The sequence below is a fragment of the Sphaerodactylus townsendi genome, linkage group LG03 (assembly GCF_021028975.2).
Source record: "Sphaerodactylus townsendi isolate TG3544 linkage group LG03, MPM_Stown_v2.3, whole genome shotgun sequence".
In the NCBI taxonomy this organism is placed as follows: domain Eukaryota; kingdom Metazoa; phylum Chordata; class Lepidosauria; order Squamata; family Sphaerodactylidae; genus Sphaerodactylus; species Sphaerodactylus townsendi.
The window spans coordinates 43,663,785-43,681,406 of record NC_059427.1 but is presented as its reverse complement, the minus strand read 5'-3'; the positions used below and the strand labels follow the sequence as shown (position 1 = coordinate 43,681,406).

At 41.3% G+C, this 17,622-nt stretch overlaps 1 protein-coding gene across 2 annotated transcripts in view; it reads right to left on the bottom strand.

The window, feature by feature from the left end:
- GRM7 (glutamate metabotropic receptor 7) overlaps window positions 1-17,622 on the bottom strand; it is a 651,468-nt gene that overhangs the window by 458,454 nt on the left and 175,392 nt on the right. The window lies entirely within an intron of this gene.

Below are 17,622 nucleotides of genomic sequence, written 5' to 3'. Positions count from 1 at the left end.
ATTGTAGAGAAAAATGAAATACAAATGAAGTAAATAATCAATTAAAGAAATAAACTAGTTGATCCCATCCTTGTACCTTCTTACTAATGAATTGATGTAGATTTGAACACACCTCTCTGCTGTGTGATTCTAAGAGCAGGCACCTGAGTGAGCAACCTGTTCTTGATCTGCAAGCATAGAGAACAGATCAATGTTATGCTTTTCAGTGCACTGCTGATTTAAGGCATCAGAAAGGAAAATCAAAATCACATAGAGGCTTTAACAAATTTAACAACCGTTTCAACTTCTGGCTTCTTAAAAAACAACAACTCAACAGTGAATTTAATCTATCTTGATGACAGCATATGCTACTTGAGCATTAGGGATGTGCCACAGTGGTAGTAGTAAGGGGAGGGGGTTGTTGTGCTTTTTGAAGTTTTTAAAAAGAAAACTTCATTTAGATTTATTAAATCATTAATATCAGCTTCCCCACCCCCCTGGGTTGTTTTTTATAGAGAATTACATTTCTAGCACTAACTCTTTTCACTTATCCACCGATAGGTCTTTCCACTTATCCAACTAGGATGAAATGCTCAGGAACCATTCCATGGTGGACAGAAAACCTTTCTTGTTTTATGCGGAATTAAAGAAGCAGCTAAAAGAAATAAAAATGGTTACCTCAAAACCCTCCATAGGGCTTGACATAATTATGCCATTCTTTTGGGTGGCATAAATCCGAAGCCCTGGTCATACTGTCCTCAGCCCTAACACTCAGGTGGAATCTGACTAAAGTCAGTTCTACTCCTGGGAATGCCCTGCCCCCCACCCCCCGGTGCTGGTATCCAATCAAACATCAGCATTCCTCCATGGCGGCACCCACTTCAGGGTTTTACTGCCACAGAGCTGTATGGTGCCTGGCTGACTTTGCCCTTTCCACTAGCAGGAACGCCCCTAGCACTGGTGGAGGGGGCAAACTCATTGGTGCATCCTGGTACTTGTCCTGCAGCTCATCCTCCCCATCTGGATTGGGCAGCCCAACACTTTGGAAGGACAGATCTGTTTGGTTATCATTACCACCAATCTGTGCCTTTTCATTCTTCTATTTGATCTGAATATACTCCAAGAGCCAGACAAAGAATATTTCCAAATATAAGTTATAAGACTAGTTTATTTAAAAATCTGAATAACAACAACAACATTAATCATTATAGTGGTTTGATTATTTAATATACTTACTGAGCACAATGATCATGTGGGTTGGCCATGAACAATACAAACATATTTCAAAAGGAATAACTTAATATGAACAAAACAAAACTATTTTAAGGTAGCCTCTTATACAGTAGATTTTTTTCTCCAAAGCATTAAGCTGTTTACAGTTCACATATTCTTCCTTCCCTCTTTCTTCTCCGCCCATGTTTGCCAATTACTAAAGCTATTTGTTTTCAAACAAGAACCTGTTTGCTCACATCACAGCCTCTCTTCTGTGTTACCTTTGCAGTGAATTTGTAATGATAAATTAGCAGCCCTGCATGATTGCCAAAGTAGGAAACAGAATCAGATTTTGCAAGGGACAAGTAGGCAAATATAAACACAAACAAATGAAATGAAAAGCTAAGCTGCAGAGTGGAAGGAATAATAAATATCCTCAGCAGCAAAGAACACAATGCTAAGAACATAAGCTGACCAAATTACTTGGTACTAAGATTGCATTCCTGTTCCTATTCTGACCAGCAAAACAAACCCTGTTCCTTTAAGTACACCAATCATCATCTTTGGAAGAGAGGTCAGTAGGTGACTGAGCCATTTTTGTTCCTGGCCTTGGGCATTTTTCATCAGATATCCTATGATTCCTGACTAAGGACCAAACATTGGAAACAACTCAGCTCCACTGCAAATCACCTTTCCAGCTGTAAGGTTGCCAGTAACCCAATGTGTAAAGCACTTTAAAAAATCCAAGTTTTAATGCACAATCTACTGTCTCCAGGCTATAATAAATGTATATAATCAGGGGCATAATGCCCATTGGGCAAGGTGGGCAGCTGCCCAGGGCATCACCTTGTGGGGGGCATCAAAATGCTGGGTTCGTTTTTGGGTATTTTTAGTGGTTTTCCATTTTTGGCCTGCAGGGGGCACAGTTTTTAGGCTAGTGGCACCAAATTTTCAGCGTATTATCCGGAGACTGTCCTTATGCTACCCTCCAAGTTTGGTGAGGTTTGGTTCAAGGAGCCCAAAGTTAGCGGCGGCCACTCCACCACAACCAATTTTTTTTTTTGCACCAGGACATTGGTGCCTGCAGAGGGTGCATTTTAGACACACAGCACCAAATTTTCAGCGTATTATCCGGAGACTGTCCTTATGCTACCCTCCAAGTTTGGTGAGGTTTGGTTCAAGGAGCCCAAAGTTATGGCCACTCCACCACAACCAATTTTTTTTTTTGCACCAGGACATTGGTGCCTGCAGAGGGTGCATTTTTAGACATATCAGCACCAAATTTCAGCATATCATCAGAAGATTGTCCTTATGCTACTCCCCAAGTTTGGTGAGGTTTGGTTCAAGGAGCCCAAAGTTATGGAATCCCAAAGGGGGTGCCCCATCCCCCATTGTTTCCAATGAGAGCTAATAGGAGATGGGGGCTACAGTTTTGAGGGTCCATAACTTTGGCCCCCCTGAACCAAACTGCACCAAACCTGGAGGGTATCATTAGGGAAATCTCCTGATGAGACCCTGAAAGTTTTGAGACTGTGCCTTCAGAAATGTGCACCCCCCCAGCCTGCAACCCCCATTGACAGCAATGCAGAAAACTCAATGCAGAACAAAGATTCTTGGGCAAATTTCTAGGATGTTCCTGCAGGGGGTGCATTTTTGGATGTATTGGCACCAAAATTTCAGGGTATCATCTGGAGATTATGGTACCCCCCAAATTTGGTGCAGTTTGGTTCAGGGGGTCCAAAGTTATGGACCCTCAAAGGGTAGCCCCCATCTCCTTAGCAAAGAATGGGGGATGGGGCACCCTCTTTGAGTGTCCATAACTTTGGACCCCCTAAACCAAACTGCACCAAACTTTGGGGGGGGGGGTACCATAAGGACAGTTTCCAGATGATACCCTGAAATTTTGGTGCTGATAAATCCAAAGATACACCCCCTGCAGGAACATCCCAGAAATTTGCCCAAGAATCTTTGTTCTGCATTGAGTTTTCTGTATTGCTGTCCATGGGGGTTGCAGGCGGGGGGGGGGTGTGTGTGCACATTTCTGAAGGCACAGTCTCAAAACTTTCAGGGTCTCAAAACTTTCAGGGCTACAGGGGACTGCCCTGATGATACTCCCCAGGTTTGGTGCAGTTTGGTTCAGGGGGGCCAAAGTTATGGACCCTCAAAACTGTAGCCCCATCTCCTATTAGCTCCCATTGGAAACAATGGGGGATGGGGCACCCCTTTTGGGAGTCCATAACTTTGGACTCCTTGAACCAAACCTCACCAAACTTGGGGAGTAGCATAAGGACAATCTTCTGATGATATGCTGAAATTTGGTGCTGATATGTCTAAAAATGCTCCCTCTGCAGGCACCAATGTCCTGGTGCAAAAAAAAAAATTGGTTGTGGTGGAGTGGCCACCCATGGGGGGGAGGCATCCAACTCAGGTTTTGCCCAGGGCTACAGTTTGCCCAGGGCTGCCTCGTTACACCCCTGTATAGAATTGTATATGTGTGTAAGATAGCTATTTAATATACGCACCAAGAGAAAGACAGACAAAGACAAAACACAAGACACACAATCAGGAGGATCAGTAAGAGTCAGCAAGGAAATTCTGAATGGAACAAAAAAAGTATTCACTTACTTATGGAAGGCAATGATAAGAAAGACAGACAAATTTCCCTGGGGAGGAAACTCCATAGTTTTGGTACCATGGCTGATTATAGGGGCGCCTGAAGCAGGGTCTACAAAGGTTACCATAGTGGTTGGGCAGATTTCTATAGAAACATGCTGGCCCCAAATTATACAGGATCTTAAATGTTGATATGTGCACCTTGAATTGGGCCTGGAAGCAAAATGGGAGCAGAGCAGCAAAATGGGAATAAAACTGTATTAAGATAACAAGGCCTAACCAGATTCAGGAACTGCAGCAGCAGTCAGGTCTAACCATAAAAGCCCTTCCCAAAATCACCTCTGTCACCAGGTACCTAAAAACCTGTGGGAAAACCAAGTTGGATTTGCAGGCAGATGGAGAACATTAGGACCAAGCAACATAGTAGGAATAATCAAGGGCCAACTTTATTTATTTTACAGCAACATCCAAAAGCAAAACTCACTTTATAGTTAATCATAGGGTAGGCAACTGATGGGACACAGAACAATCATGACTTTTCTGTTTGCATATCTTTGTTTTCTGGGTATGGTCACTCTGGTTATGAGCCCTGAGTTGTCAAGATGTATACTGCCCAGGCTCCTCTTTGCCAAGAAATTATTGATTCTCAGTGGAAGTTGTTCTCTCTCCCTAGCTATGAGATCTTTGGGCCAAGGAAAAGAGGATGCACCACGCAGATTCCCGTTGAAGATGCATAAGAACATAAGAACTGCACCATAAGTCCTTGTATGAGGAACTGCCCCTTCATATTTCAACTGATGATTTAGGGTGCTAAGTTTATACTTGGGACCTATTTCTTACCACATTGATATTGCCATCCAGTAAAACTGATACATGAGGCTATTCAGGTTTTGGACAGGTCCACTCTTATGATCCTCAGAGTGGGATAGGGAAGGGAAAGGGAACTTCCAGACTGCACTGACCTGGATCAGGAAGGCAAAAAAAAAAAAATCCTATCCCTCCATCCAAAGACAACAGGTTTGGGATCACTCTAAATGTTGGGAGGCTCCAATGTCAGAGATCTTTATCCAGCAACAGAATGACTCTGACCCCACTAAATAAACAGATGGATGGATTATGTGTCAAACAGGCATACGAAGCCTACCTTCATCTGAGTACATTCATTTTGAGTCCTGGTTCCCAAATATATCATCCCAAGAAGGGGGAGGGGACAGAATTTATGATGAGAAAGAGCTGCCCCCAAAATGAGAATCTCTGACAAGATAAGCAAGTGAGGGTGTAACTGAATATATGCATAGGATCTCTGTCACCACACAACCCAGTCCAATTTTTTTTTATATGCTGCAATAAAAGTTAGTGACATATTTGAAAAAAAAACATCAAGTGGAGAAGGTTTTGGAGAAGGTTCTTTATGGAGAAGCAGAAAGCAGAATGATAATATGAAAAGAAAACAAAGATACATTAAGAAGTAAAATGAAGTAAATAAGATGAAGAGAACAAATCTATCTCAAATGAATACTTCAAAACTTCACTAAAATATGCTAATTTTTAGTACTCAGAAATAAGTTTACAATATTTTTTTCAATTGAGCAATAATAAAAGAAGACAAACATAATTCTTTTGTAAAATCTAAAGAAGCATTGGAGTTAAAGAAGTAGAAAATCTCAGCGCACATCTAAAAAAACTTGCTTACCAAGGGCTCAAGAGGATCTTTTTATCATTGAGAGCATTATTGTAAAAAAAGAATAATCTCACATCACTTCGAAAGGCAAGCAAACAATCTTACTCCTTAATAAGAAGTTAGGGACCCCAGGGCAGAAGGAAAACATGGGTAGGAAAACTATTTCATAATTGAAGGCTTTCATGGACAGAATCAACTGGCTGTTGTGAGTTACCCAGACTGTGTTGCTGCAGTCTGGTGGTTTTAGTTCTTAATATTTTGCCCGCACCTGTGGCTAGCATCTTCAGAGGCATTCACAGTAAGATGTGCTATGGAGAGAAACACATCTTACCCTGACATGACTCTGAAGATGGCGCCACAGATGTGGGCAAAACGTTAGGAGCTAAAGGCACCAAACCACGGCCACACAGCCTGGAAAACCCACAACACCCAGTATTTCAACTGTCCCTGCAGAACTGCAAAGAGACTGCCCATCCTTGATCAGTAATGCAGTTTGCTCTCCCTCCATGCCTGCGCAGCTTCTGGAAGGAAATCATAACACAATAATTATTTTTCAGTATCGTGAGATGTTTGCAAAGGGACAAAATATTAGCACAATATGATGTGATGTATACATGTTCAAAATACTGATCTGGATGTTAAAAAAAGGAATACACAGGCTGGAACTATTTGATTTGAAGAACCTTTAGTTGTCGTTGTGGGGAATCTGCCTAGAATTTATACGATTTAAATAATTTATTGCCATTTCCAAACTTTGCAGATTCACTGTTTCACCAAACACTAGAATATTTATGTAAAATTCACTTAGCCGACTCCAGCTGCAAACACTTATGGCCTCTTCTAGTTATGATGAGTGTTGTACAGATGTTCTGTTCCGTTCCCATGAAGGAGAAGTCAGTCTTGCGTATTGGAAGCATAATGCAGCTAATCTGTGAAGTTGCTGTCTCATGAGAATTGGGCAATGCATCAATTTTCCATGTGGATATGTACCCACATGAAAAATCTATGTTGCCAATCCACATGAGATAGTGATCACATGGATAAGGTGCATAATGGGGACAAGAACACCCCTAATTCAGGCAGCTGGTAGGTTTTTGGTCCTCATGAACAGACATAATGTATCATAAATGGCAACAGGGAAAGTGAGCTTTTATTTTTCTCTTGTGCTTCCAGGTGTTTAAACAGTTTCTCAGTCTACCAACCATGAGGATAGCCATGAGTCAACAGCCCATTCTTCCTCTTTAAAGTCTATGAAAGAGCTATTCTGATCTGCTTGTTCTTTGATGACTATTTTTAAGATGTTTATTTTGTTCTTTATGTTCTTTCAATAAGGAGATTTTTAGTCTCACTATCTTCTTTACAATACTTTGAAAAGGTCTTCAAGTATCTAATGTTCAGGATTTGATGGTGAAAAAATAGTTTTTCTCCCCCTAACCTGTATTTCTCTGATTGATCATTCCTTTGTTGTACTGATAACTCAGAATGTTATCTGATAATTCCACAAGGGGTTCCACTTAACACAAGACAATCCCTTGGTAACATACTTCTTTCCAAAGACTGAAGGAAGGTGACACAATTTGCACATCAATAAATTCATTGGAATAGCACTAAATGCTAACAATGACAGGTCTAAGACAGTCGTAAAACAAGAGAAAAACCACACAATAAGTAGCAGCTTCTTTAAAAGCTGCAGCTACAGTTGTCCTCATGTATACTATGTGTATAGACCAGACTACTTCAAGCTCATTAGAGCTCAGAAGCTAAACTGGGTCAGCCTTGGCTAGTACTTTGATGGGAGACCAGCAAGGAAGTTTAAGGTTGCTATACAGAGGTAGGCAACAGCAAATCACCTCTACAAATCTCCTGTCTTGAAAACTCTATGGAGTTGCCATGTCAGCTGCAACTTGACAGGAAGGAAGGAAGGAAGGAAGGAAGGAAGGAAGGAAGGAAGGAAGGAAGGAAGGAAGGAAGGAAGGAAGGAAGGAAGGAAGGAAGGAAGGAAGGAAGGAAGGAAGGAAGGAAGGAAGTTGACAGGAGGGGAGGGAGGGAGGGAAGGAGGGAGGGAGGGTCATTGCTGCTTCTAATTTTAGTTAAAGAGGAATAATTAAGGGTCAGTGTCAATGATTTATAATTTAGCAATGATTTCCTGCTTCAGTTTTGGTTAATAATTTGGTTAATAATTATTGATTGTGATTTTATTACGAGACAGCCTGAGGAATATTTTTATTCAAAAATAATTGTACAACTACTACTGCATTTTATAGTCCTAAGTGCGTACGTAATGCAAAATTGATATTTCAACTAGGCTTCTTAATTCAATTACAGTATTTTTATTTATAGTTTTATTACACTAAAATATTTATATGCTTCCTTGTCCCTCAACCAAGGAAGCTCAAGGTGCCTTACACATATCTCACAGTTAAATAGGGACAACGTGTGACCAGCTAAAACAAAACAATGAAACAGTACTGGATGCTACACACAAATTAAAAAGCACAGCTGAAAGGCAATGGTAATATCAAGCACTTGGATTGATACAGAGTCCTCTGAATCACAGACATATTATATATAATTGTCAGAGCACACTTTGAACATTTTTATTTATTTTATTTATCCATTTTGATTTCTACCTGCACCTTCCCTTGGCAAAGCTAGGCTCAGGGCCTCCTTCACCAGTCCACCCCCGAAAATATCTCAGTTGGGGTTTTTCTACCTGATTTTCAGCAGTTGTCAAAATGTACCAATAGCAAGCTGAGGCACTGACAACAACATTTTCATAAGATAAGCAGTCAATTATCATAATAAAAACTCTTGACATTTGTAACAGGAAGATAACCATGGCTTAAACTGCAATTCCACAATGAAAGTGAGATGGTGGGGGGAGGGGGGTGAGTAGTGTTAGGGGCAGTGGCTTTTAATAAAATAACCATAGGCATCATATCCATGTGTTAAACTTTTGCCTTCCAAATAACTTCACCAGTATTTCCACTGGCCCCAGTCATCATAGCCATGACCATCTCTTGTAGTTATGGTTGACAAGCACTCAGTGGTGAGGTTCCCCCACCCTCTGTTCCCATTGTTTCCTTGTAGAATAATTGCAGACGCACTCAGTATTAGAGTGTGAGCTGTGAACTGCCGTACCTCACCTTACCAAAGGGACGTGTATCACAGCATGAAAGATCATCAAAAGAAAAGAAGCAACTCAGAAGGAAAATGACCATCACAGTATAACGCTACTTCTCAGAAAACCCAATTTTATCATAAGAGTTTCTGGTGATTCCTAAAGAGGACTGACATCAATTATGGGTTTTCCATATAAGTGACATCACATCGTAACTGATGGTTGCCCCATGTGTCCCTAATCTTCCACTGGTTTCCAGCCATGTCTGGCTACCCTACTAGTAGTTTCTGTGCCTCTATGTATGATTTCACTTGTGCTACTTTTACCCATCAGAATTACCCAAATAGTTGTAACATTATTTTAATCTAACAATTATTTTATGTTAAGCCTCTTTAGAGATCTCATGACATTTCCCAAATTCCACATCACTCCCTCATACCCACATGCAAGGAGATGGACTCTATGGCATTATACCCTGCTGAGGTCTCTCTCTTTCCAAATCCCATCCTCCTGATCTTCCACTCCTTAAAATCTCCAGAAATTTCCCAAATGGAGTTGGCAACCTACATTAGGGGAGGAGAAGCGGCTGATGTTATGGTATTCAGTGGCAACCACTGGAAGATCAGTTCTTTAGCTCTACTAAGCACATATCTTCTTTGTGTCAATCCTGACCATGGTTTTGTGTGGAACCATGTTTGTGGTGGGAGAACTTGGTGTGGAAAGAGCACAGCAAGCTGCACTAGAGGCACTGGCGTAATACCCATTGGGCAGGGTGGGCAGCTGCCCAGGGCATCACCTTGTAGGGGGCATCAAAATGCTGGGTTCGTTTTTGGGTATTTTTAGTAGTTTTCCATTTGTGGCCTGCAGGGGGCGCAGTTTTAGGCTAGTGGCACCAAAATTTCAGCGTATCATCAGGAGACTGTCCTTATGATACCCCCCAAGTTTGGTGAGGTGTGGTTCAGGGAGTCCAAAGTTATGGACTCCCAAAGGGGGTGCCCCTATCCCCCATTGTTTCCAATGGGAGTTAAAAGGAGATGGGGGCTACAGTTTTGAGGGTCCATAACTTTGGCCCCCCTGAACCAGACTGCACCAAACCTGGGGGGTATCATTAGGGAAGTCTCCTGATGAGACCCTGAAAGTTTTGAGACTGTGCCTTCAGAAATGTCCCCCCCCCAGCCTGCAACCCCCATTGACAGCAATGCAGAAAACTCAATGCAGAACAAAGATTCTTGGGCAAATTTCAGGATGTTCTTGCAGGGAGGGCATTCTTGGATGTATCAGCACCAAAATGTCAGGGTATCATCTGGAGACTGTCATAATGGCACCACCAAGGTTTGGTGCAGTTTGGTTCAGGGGGGCCAAAGTTATGGACCCTCAAAAGGGTAGTCCCCATCTCCTTAGCAAAGAATGGGGGATGGGGCACCCCCTTTGAGGGTCCATAATTTTGGACCCCCTAAACCAAACTGCACCAAACTTTGGGGGTACCATAAGGACAGTTTCCAGATGATACCCTGAAATTTTGGTGCCAATACATCCAAAAATGCACCCCCTGCAGGCACCAATGTCCTGGTGCAAAAAAATTTTTGGTCGTGGTGGAGTGGCCGCCCATGGGGGCGGGGGGGGGGCATCCAACTCAGGTTTTGCCCAGGGCTACAGTTTTCCCAGGGCTGCCTCATTACGCCCCTGACTAGAGGTCTCAAAAATCTGATAAAGCCGGACGTTTGTTGGCCTTAGCAATGATTATATGTAGTACAATCCATTTTTAGTCTTCCATACTGCTATGTTGCCCTAAATCACCTACTTACTGCAATGACAGCCTTTATGATCTATTCCCTTCTGATCAATTAGCTAGATGTGGCCTTCAAATGCTGCCATAAAATTTGGTACAATAAAACCACTACTTTCATTTGAGAAAATGTGAGTGATAACAAGTCTTCCCCCTCCTCATATTTTATCCAGATAGCTCCACAGATAAATGAATGATGTGACATTAGTGCTCTTAGCATTCCCATGTCCAGTCTAACATAAGAAAGTTGTTTTCAAATGTTAGGTCATTACCTAGACCTATTTCTCCACTAGACTATTTTCACTGCCTTCTGGCATTAACCTTCTTGAACCTACTCTACAATCACTGGCCTACATCCCAGTGCATTGCCTTTCATCATCAATTCTCTTGAACATTTAGACATTTTAATTGAAGATTTCCTTTGAGCTAAAAAGTCAAGAAAGATCCCTCAAACCTGTAGACTGTTATTCAAAATGTGAGGGCTTAACTAGATGAGTGCCACAGAAATTCCAACACAACAAAAGCTGCTCCAACATGCAAACAGCAATATTAAAATTATATTGGCTTGATTGAAATAAGACTTCTTGAGAGAGTAGAATCCTCTCTCTCTCTCTCTCTCTCTCTCTCTCTCTTTGTCCATACCCTCAAGTTAACCATGTATCTCTGAATAATATACAAGTTACACAAACATTGGTCTCCATAATAGTCTTCTTTCAACAGCACAGCTATAACTCTCTTGAGCCTTCAAACAAATCTGAATCAAGCTGGAAAGATATTTAAATGAGGAATAAGTTGAGTGTTAGTAAATCAGTCTGGATTTAAAAGGGCAATATGCACAGTTAAGTCACTTCTGCATCCATCCCCAGTACAGTGTTACTTTTTTAAGTGAAAACCTGTGTCCATAGGTCCATCCTTTAAAAAACATTAAAAACCTTCAAAAGCATGCATGGCAGAGTATGTGCAGATTTACAAACTAACAAGTTGAAACTTTGTTAAACTTATTTAAATCAGAAATTTTTTTTAAAAAGGAAATGATGCTGTATTTGTGACAAAAATGCCAACTACTTCCACCCTTCCCCCAGTTTTATTGAACCCCGGCAGTTGGGTAAACAGAGCAATCCTAAGCAGAATTACAAGGATGTAATTTAGAAGAAGAAAAAGAAGAGTTTGGATTTATATCCCCCCTTTCTCTCCTGTAGGAGACTCAAAGGGGCTTACAATCTCCTTGCCCTTCTCCCCTCACAACAAACACCCTGTGAGTTGGGTTTAATAATAAAATAAAATAATAATTTAAGGATTAATTAAGGATTTCTCTGTAAATGGGATAAAAAACATCACAGGAGTGCTGAAAGGGAGCATCAAGGAGGAAAAAGTGTATTCTTTTCCAAAATATAGTTCCATGTGAATTGAAAGAGGGGTGACATGGAACATGGGCAGAGACCATTCCACAAGAATAATGCAATTATAAGGAGAAAACCAAGAAAGAGTGTTTCAGGCACTTGAGAGTTCAGTGAACGTATTGTAACGTAATATGCAGAAAACCCTTCCATCTCTCATATGCAAATATATACAAGAAAACGTGTATGTAGTAAAGATTGAACTATCATTGCTGGTTAGTGACGACTCTGCCTGTTTGCTCTGTAATGTGGATAAAATAAGAATCTGAAAGCCCCATGGCAGTCATAGATGACACTAATATATAATTCAAAATTTTTAGATCAAAGCAAGTTGTCTTTTTCAACTGATGCATAAAACAAATTATTAGCTGAATACCCTTGAGGACATAGGTATACTAGATCTCTTTTAACCTTTCTAACTCACATATGTGGATAATAATATGGTAAGTGCATTTCCACACACATTTTTTTCCCTATATAAATGATGGCGTTGAAAATCAGGCTTCTGGTGGCCCTTTCTGATGCCATTTCCCACTGTCAAAACTGACCAGCGATATTCAACACAAGGCAAAGGTAATTTCGTAACTGATTTCCACACTGACATTTTAAATTACACAACAATAACATTTACTGCAGGTTTTGGTTAATCGAATTATGGTTCCTGCTAGTTGCATGCTAGCCAGGTTTCTGCACATTTAGTTAACATGCCACTAGGGTGGCTCAAATAGTCTTTTGTTTGGAGATTGTGGGGTAATTTCAATAATTAGAAGTCATTATCTTCTTTTCCCCTTCCAAACATACCTGAAAGTGGGGCCAAACAGTGTCAGAGTGTGGCATCCAAGGCTGTCAGGAGCCATGAGAGACAGAGTTCCTATGGCATTGTCAAAGGCTCTCACAACTGGAATCAACTGGATGTTTGGGTTTTCCAGGCTGTGTGGCTATGGTCTGGAAGTTTTTGCTCCTAACATTTTGCTTGCATCAATGGCTGGCATTTTCAGAACCACAGAGAGAAACTAATCTCACCATGGCATGCCTCTGAAGATGCAGGTCAAAAATGCAGGTGAACAGTTTGGAGCAAAAACTACTAGACAACAGCCAAATGGCCCAAAATACCCACAACAGCCAGTTCCTTCTGTCCTTTGTACTCCTATTATGTTCCATCAATATGTACATTTGAAAAACAAATGGAAAGCAGTAGGGAGTAGGAAGTCTTTCCACTGGATCATATTTATTTATTTACATAATTATTCTATTCATTTAATTGTTTAGAATATTTGTGTGCCACATCTTCAGAGTCCTGATGATGATTTACAATGTATCACAGTATAAAACACAAGCCATTAAACTATTTATAGAACTTATCTGAATTCTGGCCCTACCTGGGCAGGGTTTGGACCAATTCTGTATCTTATCTGAATTCTGGTCCAGTATAAACAGACCCTGCTGTGACAGTAACTGGTGGTAATTGTAGCCAATAGGCAGATTCTTCCAGGCTGTATTTGTGTTCAAACCATGTCAGGGAGATGAGGCTTTCCGCACTACAGAAGGGAGCTAAGGTCGACTTAGTTCCCTTCAGTGGGGGGCGATTCCAGGCTGTCCGCACAGCAACTTACTTGGCCCCCTGGAACCGAGCTAAGTGGGCGGGATCATCTTGGTGCCTGTTTTGCTCCTCGATCGTGATTAGAGCTTGTGTTACCACGGGAAATGGGAGCGTTCTTTTTTTTTACAGTTTATAGTTACATGCCCGCCATGACTCTCCTGTTCTGCGCATGCCACAAAAGTGGCTCCTGATTGGTTGAACGGATGAGGTGTCGTTTAGATGCATCTGCACTTCGAAGCTTTGAAGCGGTATCGACCTTGTTCCAGCAGAAAGGTGCAGTTCATAACTGCGACAGGGATGTCGCAGTTCTGAGAGGGGGGTGGGGACTGAGACAAAACAATGTTGAGCTCAGTTGCAGTGCGGATACACTGAGGTGAACCTAGATAGAAACCAGTACAACTCTGTCAGTGCGGAAAGCCCCTATAGCTCTGGGACCATATTTGGCAGAATTCATGTGAACAATGATTTTGCTCAAAAAAGCTGCTCATGGCAGGTTGTGTTCTGCAATTTCTAGAATACTCATGTCAATTTCACTGGAAGAGTATTGCAGGTCCCAACAGAACAAGAGACCCATGATCCACATAATCAGTTCAGGAGCCGAACTCAAGGGATCTACATAATACTAAAGTGATATTTGGAACTTTATTGACTATCTCAATCATAAATGCTCATCAGAGTCTTTTTCTTTCCCTGGGATATAAATATAAGCTATCTTGCATATAATGGTTCATGATTCTCCTGGTTGTGTTGTATATTGTTATATGTCATAGGAGCATTTTGCACAAGCTTCTGGTTGTTTATATTATGTTATAGGTTTGTATTTCAACTGCACTCTTAGCACTTCTGCTCTTTGTTAGTTTTTTAATGCAGCAGCAGCAAGCCTTTATTGGCATAGACAATGATACAACAATAGTAAAGGACTGATTTACAAAAACATAAATGTACAAACTGGAAATAAATGTTAAGTGAAAGGAAATCAACTGGCATTTAATAATTTCTAGGAGAAAGTCTGCCACTATCATACAGAGAGAAGGATCAGGATTGTCCAGCAAGTGGTGTAATCTAAATAAATCGGGGAGATCAAGTAAGTATAAAGGAGTAAGATTCACATACTTGGATCTGATTTCCTTAAATCAGATAAATAATTGGTGGGCCAGAGATTCAACTGAGCCAGCATTACACGGGCACAATCTTTTAGACTTTTCTTGCTTGTTAAATCTGCCATGTAACAAGGCGGAAGGCATAACGTTAAACCCGGTGAGCATTATGACTCTCCTTTGAGCAGGGTTTATTAAGCAGTACAGGTAGTGTGCCAAGTGGCCCTGTTCAAATGGGAAAGAAAAATACAGGGGGAGCAAATTTTCTTGGCTGCAGTGATTAGGGTTAGAGAACTCTCTATCCAATAGTTGACCTTTTAATTGTGTATAAGCCTCTGAAAAGGACAAAAGGCAGAGTGAATCCACTGACAGTCCAATAGAAGCCATTTCTGCTCTTTGTTAAAGTTTGCACTTAAGCTTTAGGCTGTAGTTTGCAGCTCTGGTATGGTGGATCCTCCTTTTTCATGTTATAATCAGCTTGAGCCAGGACCTAGGTTATTTGTCTTGACAATTTTCAAGGCTTGGTTACCTAAGACCCCTTTATATGGAAGTGGCAGGGGGAAAACTTTGGAGCAATCTAAATGTAAAGTGTGTAGTCTACCACTGAGCTATGACTTCCCATGTGTAAAAATATAAACTTGCAAATGTTTCCGCACTTTCCCCTTCAAATTGAGTGCCTGAATCTAATGAACACCCACCTAAGTATGCAAATGCCTTCATGTTCTTGAAGAGTTAGCCTTGGATATTTTCATATATATTACAAACTCCTTATAAATCACTTGCAACATTCTATTAAAAGCCATCATATGCTACCAAAATGACAGGCTTACAAGCCAAAAAAAAAAAAAAAGACCTCACTATTAAACCATAACAAGACAAGTCTCATATACAAGACATTTCAGACTAGATAAATGAGGTATGCAAACTATAAGCATGAATAATTTTGATTTATGAGCTGTATACAAGGATTTAAAATGGAAGAAGCTAACAGGAAAGAAACTGTCTTCCCTTGCTCTGAATGCTTGAAACAAATGGCAAGCCAGAAGCATAACTTATTTGTAAATGGAGGACTAATTAGAAGGTAGGGTCATACAATATTGAACTTTCCACTGTAGCATTCGGATTTCCAATTCAGATTCCTCAGTTGCATTCAGCTCAGTAGCCAGTGATAGCTGGAAAAATGCTTCATCTGCAGGTACAGCATGTCACTCTTGGGGAGTTAATAAGGTGGAAGAAGAATACATGCTGTTACTGAGAACTTCAGGCACCAGTGAAAACTCATGACTCATAACAGCTTCTCAGCCCCACTGATATCAGTGATCTGTCTCCACAATGGGAACTGGTAACAAGTCAGGATTTACATACCGTGTTTCCCTGAAAATAAGACAGGGTCTTATATTAATTTTTGCTCCAAAAGATACGTTAGGGCTTATTTTCAGGGGATGTCTTATATTTTGTGCCCCCCACGTGACTGGGGAATCTGTAATAAGGGCTTATTTTTGGAGTAGGGCTTATATTTCAAGCCTCCAAAAATCCCGAAAAATCATGCTAGAGCTTATTTTCAGGGTAGGTCTTATTTTCAGGGAAACAGGGTACTTGCACTGTGTTGACTGAGTTGTTTCTTATGTTACTGATGTACATTGTAATAGAGAGTTGTAATAAAGGTATTTCCACTCTCTAGACCACCCTTTATTCGCCAGTAAATACCTCACCACACTGGCCTTTTCCACATTCTCTTTTTCCTCATCACAAAGTTCCTGATTCTTCAGTGTTTTTAAAACGTTCCATGTGTTGTACCTCCCTCTAGTGGTCCATCCAATATAGCAGAAGAGTACACCTAGCTTATTTTCCTTCTGATTTATGCAGCTGCTTTTTACTCTTGATAAAATCAAGTGTGACATCGACTCAACCACTAAAGGGTGCAAAATGCATGTAGAGCTTTAAAAGAACACAGATTAAATAGGAACTTGGAGACAAGGAAAAAGAAAATGTGGAAAGACCCAATGGTCCATTCCACACAGCACAAGAAAGATATCCAGGGGACATCTTAAAAAGAGACGACTTCTTAATTTCACTCTGCAAATCCAAAATAAGACGTCCTAAGGATATCTTTTAAAAAGCTGCCTCTCATTTCCAGACAGCACAAGTGTCAGAGGAGGGAAGATACTTTTTCCCACCCAACCATTAAGTTGTCTGGTCAGTTTCACTCTCTGCTTGTGCCTGATATTTTGTGTGCTGCTGTAGGGATTCTCCCTGCTGCCACATGCTGAAGGTCCCTCCAGGACATTTGCTCTGCAGGCTCCAATCCTGAGTACCTTGTCAGCACGAAAAGTACATAGTTATACTCAGCTCTTCCTGCAGGCTCCAGCAATATATGGTTTTCCTAGTTTTTATTATTGTTATTTTGGAGACGCTGTATTAGAAGAAACACATATGAGAATCATGGCCTCTGTGAGGACTTCCACTGAAAAATATTGGGATGTGGAGGAAAGGTCTGCCACTTTTCATTTTCGAATACAGTAGGAAGAATATACTTTCCAAGAAAGTAGGAAGAGATGACTATAACTATGAACTTTTGGGGCTGAAAAGGCACCTTGGATCGGACTCTGCAGAACAAACGTTATGGGGCAAACTTCAGCAAATGGAGAATCGCTTCAGAAGCACACAGAATGTTGGGCGCAAGTGGAGGGTAAAACTGACCAGACTGCTTAACAGTCGGGTGGGAAAAAATAAGATGCTTTCTGAGCTCTGCATTCTGCACAGCCAGGCAGGGGATGTCATGAAGCCAGAGGTGTGCCGGGGGAAAATAGCACATCCATTCTCCAGGCACCCCTCCACTACACCTCGGGTGGACCCCCTAGTCCCACCCCCTCCTGGCTCCAAGCCGGCAGCCTGCAGTCCTCTGGGGAGGACAGAAGCAACTGGAAGGCTCCATGCTGGGGCTTTTGTTTTTATAAGCTTGGGGGTGGGGCCCCAGAGGGAAGGGCAGAAGGGACTGCCCTTGTTGGGAAGAACAAGCTGCCAGATAGGAACAGGGAGTCCTTGAGTACATCGGCCCAAAGTTATGAAGGGGTAAGTTAGATTCCTTTCAGTCTCTTGATGTTCTTTCAACAGAATTCTACTAAACCCATCTAGA